The sequence below is a fragment of the Caloenas nicobarica genome, chromosome 3, assembly GCF_036013445.1.
Source record: "Caloenas nicobarica isolate bCalNic1 chromosome 3, bCalNic1.hap1, whole genome shotgun sequence".
NCBI classification, from domain to species: Eukaryota; Metazoa; Chordata; class Aves; order Columbiformes; family Columbidae; genus Caloenas; species Caloenas nicobarica.
Window position 1 is genome coordinate 87853489 of NC_088247.1, and position 12563 is coordinate 87866051.

Genomic DNA, 12563 nt, shown 5'->3' on the forward strand with positions numbered 1-12563 from the left:
CGAAGCCCATCATCTCTTTCCAAGTTTGGAAATTTGACATATTTCTGATTTCTTGCAGATAATTTTTGAATGTGTTTATTTCATCAAGCCCTTGTATTCAGGGTTAAAAAATAGCCCTGAATACTATATCTATATACACAAAAGAGAAAATAAAGTGATTTTCTTTCTGTAAGTTGGTTCAGCCATGGTCTGTGGTTTGTCAGCACAGCGGAGAGTGGTCCAGTTTAGGCAGAACTGGATGTTTCCAAGGAACGGAACAGGATGTCACCGGTCATTGAAGAATGACTCCTTTTCCTTTTGAATTAAAGTTAAACCCGCGCTCCCAAGCGTGGATCTGGTTAGGAGCAAGGAGGTATCATATTTTAGATGAGAAACTTATGTCCTAATTGCTTATGGCCTCCAGAGATTTTTTAGGGACTGCTCTCAAAGAAATGGTAATCCCTTGTTTGAACTGCTTTGGAATTAGACATTGTAGATGTTCTGCAGGGCTCCATTTTTCTTTTCGTGCTAATTTGCGTCCTGCTCTTGTCTGAAAAATGGAATATATTTTCCTATTTTTCTTAATTCCAATAACATATTAATATTTTCTTCTTCCAACTACAGAGAAACTTTTCTGGTCCTTTGGGCCTTTTCTGGTCCGTTGGATGCTAATGGATGACATGTATGTCTGCTCCAGAGCCTTGCCCGTGCAAATAGCTTATGAAGTCTGAGCCTGTTCCAACCAAACATGATTAAAAGTCATAGAAATCGAGATGGAAAGAGCTATTAGGTCACATAGTTCCCACACGCGCCCCCTGAACCAATACAGGTTTGTTTCCAATGGTACATTTTTGGTGATTTCCAGAAGGGGTCAGTGCAGGTCAGCGTTCACTTTGTATCCAACAGCCTGCCTCCCTTCCCCCCTCCTGAAAAATTAGGAAACTTTCTGAATCTGGTGATGAGTAGGTTGCAAAATATCTAGAATTTTTATTATAGCTTGTAATTTGATGTTGGGTGATCAAAAGCAGAAGAAATGTATTCATGTCCAACAATTGATCATCCAAGATTTTAAATGAGGAAATTTAGCAAGCACTTCAAATGACGTATTAGCTACGTGTGGATATTAAATGCTACAAATCCTGAGCGTTCTGGGGGACGCTCGATTGTAACGAGAAAGACACGGATTCACAGGTTTACCCTGTTGGTTAGTCCATGCTTAGAAAGAGCGTACTGCAGTAATATTTTATAGTTACATAAAAAATGTCTAGATAATTCAAATCAAATTTCTGATTGTAAACAGCAGAAGTGACAAAACCCCCTGAAGTCTGAATAAGAGAAGGAAATAACTAACGGTTATTCACCTTGCACCAAAAATGCAGTTTATCCTGCCCAACCACCGCGATATGGAAACCTTTCTGCAGAGTGTCCGGTGTCACAAGTCTGTTTGGGCTCAGAGGCTCCCGCGGGCTCCATCTCACCTGCATGAATTGGGGCTCTTGGTTGAGAGCGGCCACATGCTCATCAGCAGGAAAGGCCTCCCCGTCCCAAGCAGCAAAGCTCGCCCCAAAAGCCTGTGGAGAAGTGACAACCAGCTTCTGAAATAGGCTTTAGAGGGTGGAGGAGAGTGAGACTGGGACAAAAATTAATAATTTGAAGTGTGGAAGAGGATGAAAAAGTGGCTGGAGATGGCAAGAAGGAAGCCCTGCAAAGAGAGCAGGGTGAGATGGCGCTTGGGTAGGAGAATGAGCGACTCACTTGAAAATAACTTGTTTGTATTTTTAAGGTTTTCCTATTTTCCCAGCGGATATGGTTATTTTTCAAAGTAAAATAACCAAGTAATACTTTCATTACGTTTCCTTCCAAGATTTCAAGCTAAGTGTAAACAAGAAAAGTCCATTGGGAATATTAATCCAACTTCCTTTTTCATGAGCACTTCAGTTCTGCTTCTCCCCCCACCCCTCTCCTTATGTAATTTCACTGCTACTGTTCTTACACCCAGTATCTGTTGACAACACCTGAAACACCTCGCTGATGGCATTTGTTAGAGGGAGAAGCCTTTGCAATCACTGAAAATCACTTCTGATACAGAAATGGTCAAGTTCTGAGATTTTCAGTGTTTAAAAAATATTAATGACTCCTGATATTTTGGGAATGTTCCATATGGGCAAGTCATAATGAGGGAAAACAACTGAACCACTGGCACTGAGATTTGATCTCTGGCAATTAATATTTGGGCTGCATGAGAGAATCACAAGGAACAATAACTCTGTGACAAGACCAGGGCAATCGGACCGGCAATCTTCCAAAGCTTTAATTTTTCCAGTTGTTAAGTGCCTTTTTAAATTTTTTTTTTTTCTTCCCAAGCCAGGTGGAGGAGGGACTTCAGAAAAGCAGACAATGAAAAACATAGAATTTGTAAGGCATGGTTGGCATAAAGATCACCACAATGTTGAATGTTCAGTACCAGTGTGCTGAAACACAAGCAATGTTCATTTGCATTAAATGAAGACACACAGTTTATCTCGGACATAACAATAAAATGTTTTAAAATAGGTTTATATGTTTCTATAACAAAAATGTTGTGTCTTCAGCTGTTCTCAGGCTGCATTGCAACGAATGCTGAGTTTGCCTTCAACAACAGACGTGCTTGTAAATGGCGAGGAGGAGCAGGAGAAGACCTGGAGTCCTCTGGTTCATTGACACGAGGAGAGCCCTGGGGGTCTTTCACTGGAGAGTCAGGGAAGCCTGGAGCCAGCTGTCTGCATTGGGGTTTTATGCCGTTGGCTGCAGCACATAGGACCTCGACTCAGTTTCTCTCTTGTTACCACCAAAGCCTGAGGTTTACCAGAGAGGCCTTGGGACAGCGCAGGCAAAACCAGTGATACGCAGTCCTTCCTTCTGGCAAACTGATGCATGGTTGTAGAAACTGCTGCATTAAGTATTTAGTATGGACATCTGTAAGCTTCACATCCCTGTCTCTGAGTGCTGGAGAATCCACAAGCTCGGCCTGTGATCACTCCTGTCAAGACTGACATGAGGCTGAGCACAGAGCAGGCTCTGCAGCCTGTTCCAGCCAGGAATCAAACACCTGGGCTTTAAGGGAGGTGGGATTTTTTTAACAAGGCATAGATTCAAGACTGAAATAGTCTGCAGGAGAGAGTGCCAGCTGGGTTTATACTTTGCGAGACGAGTAGAGGCTCTGTCATAATGATGAACTTTGCAGTGCTCTTGCTCCTCTTCCCATATTTAGCTCCATGAGATCGGAATGGGGGAAACCCGTGCTGTGCTCTGATGTTGGACCATGATGGGACGTGATGGAGAGATCTCCAGCAGGGTTTTCCTCTTATGGCTCCTCCAGCCAGATGGCTTCAATCTACTGACCAATTCTCTGTGCTTTGTGTGAGGTCTGTATGTAATTTAAATGGAGCCTGTTCTCAGCTAGTTTTGCCTTCTCTTTGCTCCCCTCCCCCACATACACATACATTCCCAACTGACTGTTTTCATGCTTCCCCTTTTCTCTGGCCATTCAGGGAAATGATGCTGGCACCATATAACACATATATCAGCTGGATTTGCCTCAAAGCCCTTCACTTCTGGAGGCTTTCAGTCATCTAACTCCTCCAAGTATTTCTGAGAAGAGCGCTCACTTAGGCAACTGTGCTGTTGATGTAGCTCTCAGAATGGCATTTCTTTGTGATGCTGCTGTTTTCCAGCTGGTTAGAAGTTTAGAACATGACACTTCTTGTATACACCTATGTTTGCTACCACCCTGAGTCCTGGCAGATTTGTCCAGTCAACAGAGCATGGTTATTTGAACATCGATTTATCTTTGCATTTTGCAAATCTGGAAAGAATGTATTGGGTCTCTAGTTTTTTTTTTTTTTCATTTACTGGAATTGTTCAGCACAAAAAGCCTCAAATATAATGACAAATAAAAGCAGCAACTGCCCTTCTCACTACATTTTTATCACTTAGCACCAAAATTACACTGAGTAGTAGACAATAGGAGACAGTCTTATTAGACAGTCTTCTAAATAGAAGACAGCAGAAGACAATAGAAGAGTGATAACAGCACAAGACAGTAGGACATCCCTGTTTGTTTTGTTTCAGTCATCATCAAGCTTGCTTCCTGGACTGGCATGTTGATCAGATGGGCTTAAGTGATGGTTGTTGGTCTATTAAAATGAATTTTACTCAATCCCTAACTGTATGTGCTTTCTGGTTTGCAATCTGTTGCTTTGCATTTTTTAGTGAACACTTTCATTAATCAGTGACCTGGAAGAGACTTGGAGGCTGCTGGAAAATAATAGTGTTGGCCTCCTTGCTAGTCAGGTGAAAGCACAATATACTCCTGCGTTTCTTATGGCTTCCTAATATGAGTCACAGCTGGCTACCTTATCTGGTAGAGACAGATAAAGGAAGAGGTAATTTCCTTTGGGGAAAGAAGAGCACAAGAGTACTTTTATGACACTCTTCAATTCTCCTGGTATGTTGGACTTTGGGGTCTACATGGGCCTCTGCCATGTTGTACAGCTCAAAGAGCTGTTCCACTGACGAGGATTTCCAAAGTGTATTGCAGTGCAGTGCTCCTTCTCTTTTAATTTTGTTTCATTTCCGTCAGTTCTTCTTGGGAAAGACATTCAGTGTCTGTTGGTGTGAGTGATAATGACAAGCAATTCCCATTTTGATATCTGAGACATGGAAATAAACTCCCCGCCTGACCCCAAAGATCCTTGTTTCTGGTACCCTGCAGATCTAGTATATAACCAAGAAGGACTCTGCCTTCGCCCCCCCAAAAACCAGCAAAACAAGACTGCTAACTAATCTCGCTGAGTGAATCGGAGAAGAATATGAGCTTGGCATGCAACAAGAAAACTGAGACAGTGCTCGGCAGAGATGAAAGTGAGATACTGATGGCCAGAGTTTAATTGGGTTTTCATAAAACATGCTGTTCTTCACAATTTGGCTAGCGCTTGGGAGTTTCTTTTTATGAGTCTGGCAAGACAATGAAACTTCAAACCATTTGCTTTGCAACTGGAAAAATGAACCAGAGCGATATTCAGAAGAGCACTAGGACTCTTTGTCTCTTGTATTGAGAAGAAGCAATTCAGCAGTGAGGGAACGAGAGCCTCTTGCAGCCATACAAGCACAGTTCAGCAGTAAATCAGCTCAGCTGCAGTCCTCACCACACGATATTCTTTAGATGCCACTGGGGAGAATTCTGCTCATCTCCAGACAAGACTTTGACTTGAGTTAATGTTTATTTCCGTTTTTACAGATGTGCTGTCCAGTGATGGATGGGGTGTGTTAACCTTCTACTTTTTCACACCTGGTCCACACCTGTTTGGGATCTCATTCCCTGCCCTACTGGGCAGCAGCTCTTGAACTTTGTTGGACCCTGGATCTCAAGCCAACTGAGGGTGGTGAACAACTTTGAAAATCTTGGCCAGAGGGCTTTTTGTTTTTAAAGTCAGAGAGGTTGATAGGTTTTGTTTTGTTCTTGAGTGAATATTCATTCTCATGACAAAAACATTTCACAATAAGCTGTTCCCATTTGACAGCTCTTTGGCAGCACATGTGTGAAATGAGTTGTTTTTTTGTAGTCCAGTTCCTAGTGGGCGAGAATATCCCTGTCTCAAAAGGCATTGGACTTTTGTTGTGCTCATTGATAGTTTAATCAAAGAACTTGTGGACTAAATATTCCTCAGAGTCTAAACCCTCTAGGGAACATAGAAGTTGATCCTCCAGCACACTTTGAAGAAACTAATTCTTGTCTTGCCTGTGCAGCTCCTTTTGGGTAAGAAGGGGCTTTGGTCTCCAGGGCTGTGGATTCAAGAGCATGAAATTCAATGCAAAAACTTTAAAACAAAAAGCAAATGGCATTGTTTAGAATCTTGTTATGGCATGTTTTTTTCATTTGCGCTGTGGGAGCTTTAAATATTAGTATGTGAGCACTAGCCAAATTTAGGTTGGTCAAGACTAGAGAGGAACTGCGAGGAATTTCAGAGAGACCCAGCTAAGCTTACTGAAAAGGCAGCTCAATGGCAAGATAAGTCCCCTGTAGAATGCGAGAAGATAATGCATGACTGGGAGAGAACTCATTTGCTCAGATATCTTGAAGTGGTCTAATTTAATTCTTTTAGTTTAGGAAAAGACCTGAGCAACACTACTGAGTGTGCTCATCAATATTACTGAGAATATACTTGAGCAGTATGTGAATGGCAAGTATGTGGAGAGTCACTGTAGTTATTAATAACATAATTAAAAGCCAGAATAAACAATGTTTCAGGCTTTTAAACTAATACCAGTTCAAATTTAGATGATGGACAGGTTACTAAGTGAATTTTACATTCTCCCCTGACTTGTCTGGTAGCTTTTTCTGGGCGTGAAAGATGAACTACAGAGACCTTGGGACTGATACAGCAGAGCGACTCATGTTCCACATCTGCTGTTTTCTGTCTGTATGGGCTCAAGGAGGTGGCAAGTCAAGACTGAGGTGCATGGAAGGAGCTGTGCCATGAATCTGGGACAAGAACACTTGAGATGTCATAAGCAAAGGCCAAGGCATACCAGCAGAGATGGGTTATGGGATCACAGAGCTGAGTTGTGATTAGCTTGTGAGTAGACAAGCATAGCACTGTGGCATCAGGGGCTATTGACCAAGGCTCAAAGACAGATACTGGGCAATATGTTGTCATCCCAGGGCAGGAATAGTGGGAGAGCTGCAGGTCAGTATGAGGAGCATCCACAGAGTTTGTTGTGGTGAGCCCAGGGAACAACAGAGAAAGGAGGAGAGTTGGCAGTCAGGAATGAAGGATGTTGGCAGAGCTCAATATTTGGAGTGATTGGTTAGTGCTAAGTTGCTTTCTTCTTCCTTGGATGCCACTGTATGTCAGTCTTTCCTGTTTGTTTTGTTTTGTATGTTTGTTTTTCTTTTTTTCAATTTTCCTTTAAGAGTCTAAATCCCACTGAGCCGCAGGTGATCTTGACTATAACGTAGAGGAATAAGCTTGGGAAAGTTTTGTTAAAAGAGAGCAGGTTATAAAAACAACCCTCTCTGCAAGGCTTGAACCTGTCAGCATGACGCTGCTGACGACGCAGCTGGAGGGGAACGTGGCAGACTCCTCGGCCCTGAAGCAGAGCAGCCCACACAGCCTGCAAGTGTTATGGGCCCAGCGTGGGTTTGGGGGAGGTGTGCCTGCCTTGCCAGGTGGGCCATGCATGGAAGTCAGATGCTTAAGTGGCTGTAAGCCTCTAATCAAAGCGATTGTTTTGAATCCTGGTTCTGCCAAGGGCTTGAGAGGGGTGAGGAAAGAGCATGAAAGTCCTGCTGGGCTCATCTCCAAAGTACAGGGTGCTTCTGAGTGTCCTCTTCAGGACTAAATTATTGGCCCCTTGCAAGATGGAGTAACTCTTTGTAAGGATAGTTCTCTCTGCAAGTCGCTGCAGCATGAAGATGTGCTGGCGTCCCATAAAAAACTGCTAGGAAGAAAGTGGCCAAGGGGTGGGGGGCTTGTGTCACCGAGGCCCAGGATGCCGGTCTGTCCAGGATGTCTTGGTGTCCTGCTCAGGGTCACCAGCCCTAGAGCAGGGGTTGCTGCAAACATTCAGGAGTTGGACTTGATGATCCTTGTGGGTCCCTTCCAACTCAGGACATTCTATGATTCTGTGACTTCCACCCAGACAAATGGACTCTGTTCCTGTTGGCTTTGGTCCTGTCTCTTTCGCACTCCAGAAGGGGAGAATTTACCCTCTGCAAATGCATGGCTTACATGCGGTTTTCCTGGAGCTCGGACAGTCAGCCAAATCAGCAGGAGCTTTTTGGAAACTACAGGAATCAACTGAAGTCAGTTTTGATCTAGCAGGAACTTTACTAAACCAGTCTTGATTAGGAGTCGCTTTCACTAGGCCAAGTCAGTAGGAACGGCAAAGAGCTGCCTGAAAAGGTGTAATTCCTGGTGAGCAGCTCTTGGAAGGAGGTCACCTCCTAGAGGAAGGAGTCAGGGCCATGCTGAGTTGTGTGATGCTAGAAGGGACTTTGTTCTTGATCAGCTGAACCAGACTAGGTTCTTTGAGTTTTTCTCAGCTTTTCCTGTTGCATACTAAGACGCTTTCCAAACAAGCAGCAATGGACGTGTAGCTTTTGTGTAAGGACTAGCAGAATCTACTGTACCCTTTGTGGGCACCTTGAGGCCAGGCTGGAACCTTCTTTGCTCACAGCTGCTGTCTAATTCCATTGTGTAGTCCTCACCCCAGTTGTATGGAGGCTTCTCTTGATCTTCAGATATACTGCAGGAAATTATTTCCTCTCATCCTTAGAGCTGTCTATTTGGAGAAGAGGTGTCATATCATAGCATAACATGTGAATGTATGCAGTGTTATGTTGTGGGATAGTTGGCATGCTATGTCCCTAGCCATGCAGGATAATATGTGAGCATGCCCTTGTGTCTGTAGTCAAGGCAGCTCACCCTTTCTCCCGGGATTATTCTGCTTCCTGTTTTCTGGGTTGTTACATCCTGATGATGGCATAAATTTTCTGTAGATGTTTTGAGACTGTCCTTCTAATGCAGCATCTGATCTGTGTTCTTAGGTGACTAGCTGAGGATGCCGGCCACCTCGGTTCAATTCTCTGTTTTACCACAGACTTTCTGCGTGACCTTGGCAAGTCGTGAAGTGATTTTTCGAACCTGTTTTTCTTGTGACCAATCAAGTGATGCATTTTTAGAAGCAAAACTCAAACTCCAAGAGAACAGCAAGGATAAGCTTTTGCATGCCAGCCATCCATGAAGTACAGAGTACCTATATGTGGTCTATGCGATTGTGCTTGAGAAATAATAGCTTAGAGTAATTATGGAATGATCAAGAGCATAACTACATTGGCAGAGCCACCTAGTGGGAATATGTTCTGTATGTCTTAAAGTCTTTCTGCTGGGCTGGGCATCGTTTACTGCCTCCTGTCTTCCCAGCCTAGGGCCGTTCCTTTGTTTACCCAGTGACAAAAATGAGGACAGTATAGGATTGCATCAGTTTAAATGCATCTACATGAGGGTTTTTGCTGGCACAGTTATATCAGCAGCCCTCTCTGGCTGGATGAGCTTTGCAGTGTGGGACAAGCCTTAAACTTTGAGTTCCTCAGGGATGTAACCATAACTGGGACATAATTGTGCCACTCTTCCCTGTAGGTCTGTATGAAGATGAACACATTAAAATGAAGAGTTGCACAAGCTGTAGCTGAAGGGACCATTGAAAAACTTTGATAAATAGAGTATCATTCCACGAAGATTTCATAAGATGGTTTGAAACGTGCATTTGATAAGTGGAAGTGAAAACATGCACGAAGTGGAGAGCTAGATCAGTTCAACATTTCCCTAATTCTAAATATCCTTTGCAATGCTACTAAAGATACCCATGTTTATATACAAGGTAGGAAAATGTAAAACAGGAGAGCATTACAGTGATCTGTTTACTTTTAGCTACATGCCCCGCTTGCACAGTGTTTTGGTCATTGGTTCTCGGTCTTGTCTCTCAAACAGAGTAAAATCATTGAACTGAGAGTTCTTAAGGGGCAAGTGTGGATAATGACACTTTACTGTAAATTCAAGGGCTTTCAGCTGATCTTTGTTAGTCTCTGCTACAGGGCCAGTAGTTCTGAGACTTAGTGAGCAATTTGGTCTCTTTCAAAACAAAATTGTGAAATGGATCCAACTCTGTTCTTGAAAGCTTCTGCTGGTGAAAGGACTGTGACCCGATCCATTGCTCCACAGGTCAGACTCTGTTATAGGAGCTTTTTCCAGTGTGGCTTGTAAAAGCAGTTCCTTCTCTTGGCCTGAAAGCTGATGGCCCAGTTGACCTACCACTTTTGGCTTTAGGAAGATGCCCTGATCCCACTGGTTTCGGAAGCAAACATTCCTTGTGGTTGCTTCTCTGGAGTCAGCATTTCACTTCAATGCATACTTGGCCATATACTTTAAAGTAGCTTTTTTTTTTTTGCCTTTTTTTTCCCCTCTCTTCCAGATATTAGAGCACAAGAGGTTCAGAATGTCTGGTAATGCAAGAGCAGTGTGATGCCAGGGGCTCCATTGCTGGCAGCATAGTGTAAACATGCTTATCTTGTAAGCTGGTAGCAAGGGAAATTCTTAGAAAGCCAAGAAAGGACTACCTGGAAAATTAACAAAGGTATTAGGTGTGGATGAGCCACCTTCCTTTTTGCAGCTCTCAAAATGAATCCTTCTCCTGCAAGGTGGTTTGTGCATTTTAGGGAGTGGTAGGTGAACCACACCTCTTCTTCCAAATTCTTCTCACTGACCCACCACTGGGCCTTAATTCTGCCAAGGAAAAATCTTTTAAAGTTCAGTGTCAACAGGCAAGTACTGTCTGTTCTCTGTAAGGACAACATGTATCTGAGGCATCTAAAAATATCATTCTATGTTGAGATCTAGAAAATCTGTGTCCTCTGTAGGGACCTGAGTTACAGAGAGTAACTAAAATCAAAATGTATTAGCTTTGTCCAGTAGTTAATTGCTGGTAGCATGTGAGGGCAGTTTTCAGAAAATACTTGTTTTAATTCTTTGTTTCCTGAATTGATATATCTGGCTGTCCACTTACCTGCCTACCTCTACCGGGCATGCACGATGTGATGGTGAAGAACACAGACCCCGCGTTAGTTTTTGAGCTAGATTCTTTGCATATGAGCTGTGCCTGTCACAAACAGCTAGGGACAGATCATCAGGAAGCCAAATGTAACTTCCTTGTCATATGGGACAGTCATGAGATATATGGGAAAGGCATAGAGTTAGAGGGTGCTAAGTGCAGTTTTCTCTTATGCTGCTCTTTACTGTCCCTTTGCACTCACAGTCCTGACAACTTGCATTAAGTTATGCAAAATGGCAGGTATGGAAAAAAGACTGATGAGTGGTATCTTGTTTCCAGGCCATTTGTTCCAGCCCAGGAGTCTTTCCATACCATCTAATTCCCTGTGTTTTTATAAATTGCAGAGAGGAACTGGACTGTAGCATACAAGTCATGCTGCTGCTTTTTTTGTTTGGTTGGGTTTTTTTTGTTGTTGTTTTGGTTTTGTTTTGTTTTTTGTGTGGAGTTTTTTTGTGTGTGGGTTTTTTGTGGGTTTTTTTTTTGTGTTTGTTTTATTTTTTCCCAATAGTGTACAGTATATGCTGGATTATGATATGAACTGCAAATGCTCTGTAAAGGGATTTTTGCCCTTTAGTACAAAGACTTCAGCCTGTGCCCCAGTACAGCTCTGCCTCTGTCTTCTAATGGGAGGCCTCAGCATGGGGAAGCACGTCCTAGGAAGGCAGAACAACAGGGCGGGAGTTGGTCAGATGCAGAGGAGAGCGGCTGGATGCTAATGGCCAGATAGGCTCTGACAGCCTCACACCAATGGGCCACTCTTCTCTACAGGGAGTTTACGAAGCCTTGGCTTGTGTGGCCACCTCCACTTACGAATGAAAATCAAAACCAGATTGATGTCCCCCTCCCAACAGCAGCTGCCTGTTTTTTTTTTGTTTTTTTTCCTTGCATAAATTGTGCTCCCCTGCCCCTCTCCAGGGGAGCTCCATAAAATAAATGGATTCATTACATGCGGATTTCCTTTTCCTTCTTCTCTGGAGAAACAAAGAGCCTATTAGACACAATATGGAAATGCACATACGCATGCACACACGTGCAGACAACATGAAAATGTGCACGTGCACATGCAGTGTATAAGCTCCCTACCATCTCTGTACCCAGACAGTGCTATAAAATATGTGCAGAAACCCTCTTCTCCTTTACATACACAGATCTGCAGAACACACAAGCCTGTATTCATTTGCACAGATCTGCAACTTAAATTCTAAGCTAACAAGGACAGGAAAGCCCAGGGCAAGTTACCTCCTCCCAGAAGATGCAGCACGGAGATTGAGCTGAGTGGGGGTTGCTTTCTTTCACCAAAGCCTCCCCTGGTGCCCACGACGTGTGTTTTAACCAACAGCATAAGGGCCCTGTCCTTCTCAGAGCAGGGCTTGCAACAGGGTGCACGCAAGGGACGTGGTAACCACAGGAGCTGGGAGGCTGCCAGGTCTCCCTCCAGCTGAAGTGAAGGAGGAGGGATGAAGGTAGGGAAATGGTTGGGAGCCCTTCATTCCTCTCATCTCCAGGTGGCGGCAATACTGGCACAGGAAAGAGCTGGAAAAACACACCTTTCCTGGAAAGCTCTGCCTGTGGGCAGCAGCCACAGATGCACATCTCACACATCTGCACACTGGGGTGAGGGACACACTGGAAACCCCTCGCTGAGCAGGTTACACGAAGTTAGGAGATGCATCGATTCACCTTCAAGATGCTGCGATAAGACGTTGGCCCTGGGACAAGACCGTAGTATGTGGGTATGTTCACATTGTATGCTAAACCTGCGTCAGAGCCTGGGTTTGAGCACTAACTTGCTTCCAATGCAAATTGTGAACGCCCTAACCCTCAGGTCCAGCTCCCTCCAACTTCAGCCAGAAAGCCTTTGGGGCTCTGAAAGCCCAGCCTCAACAGGGTGCTGTGCTGTAGAAACAAGAACCAAATTACAACAGCACTGGGGA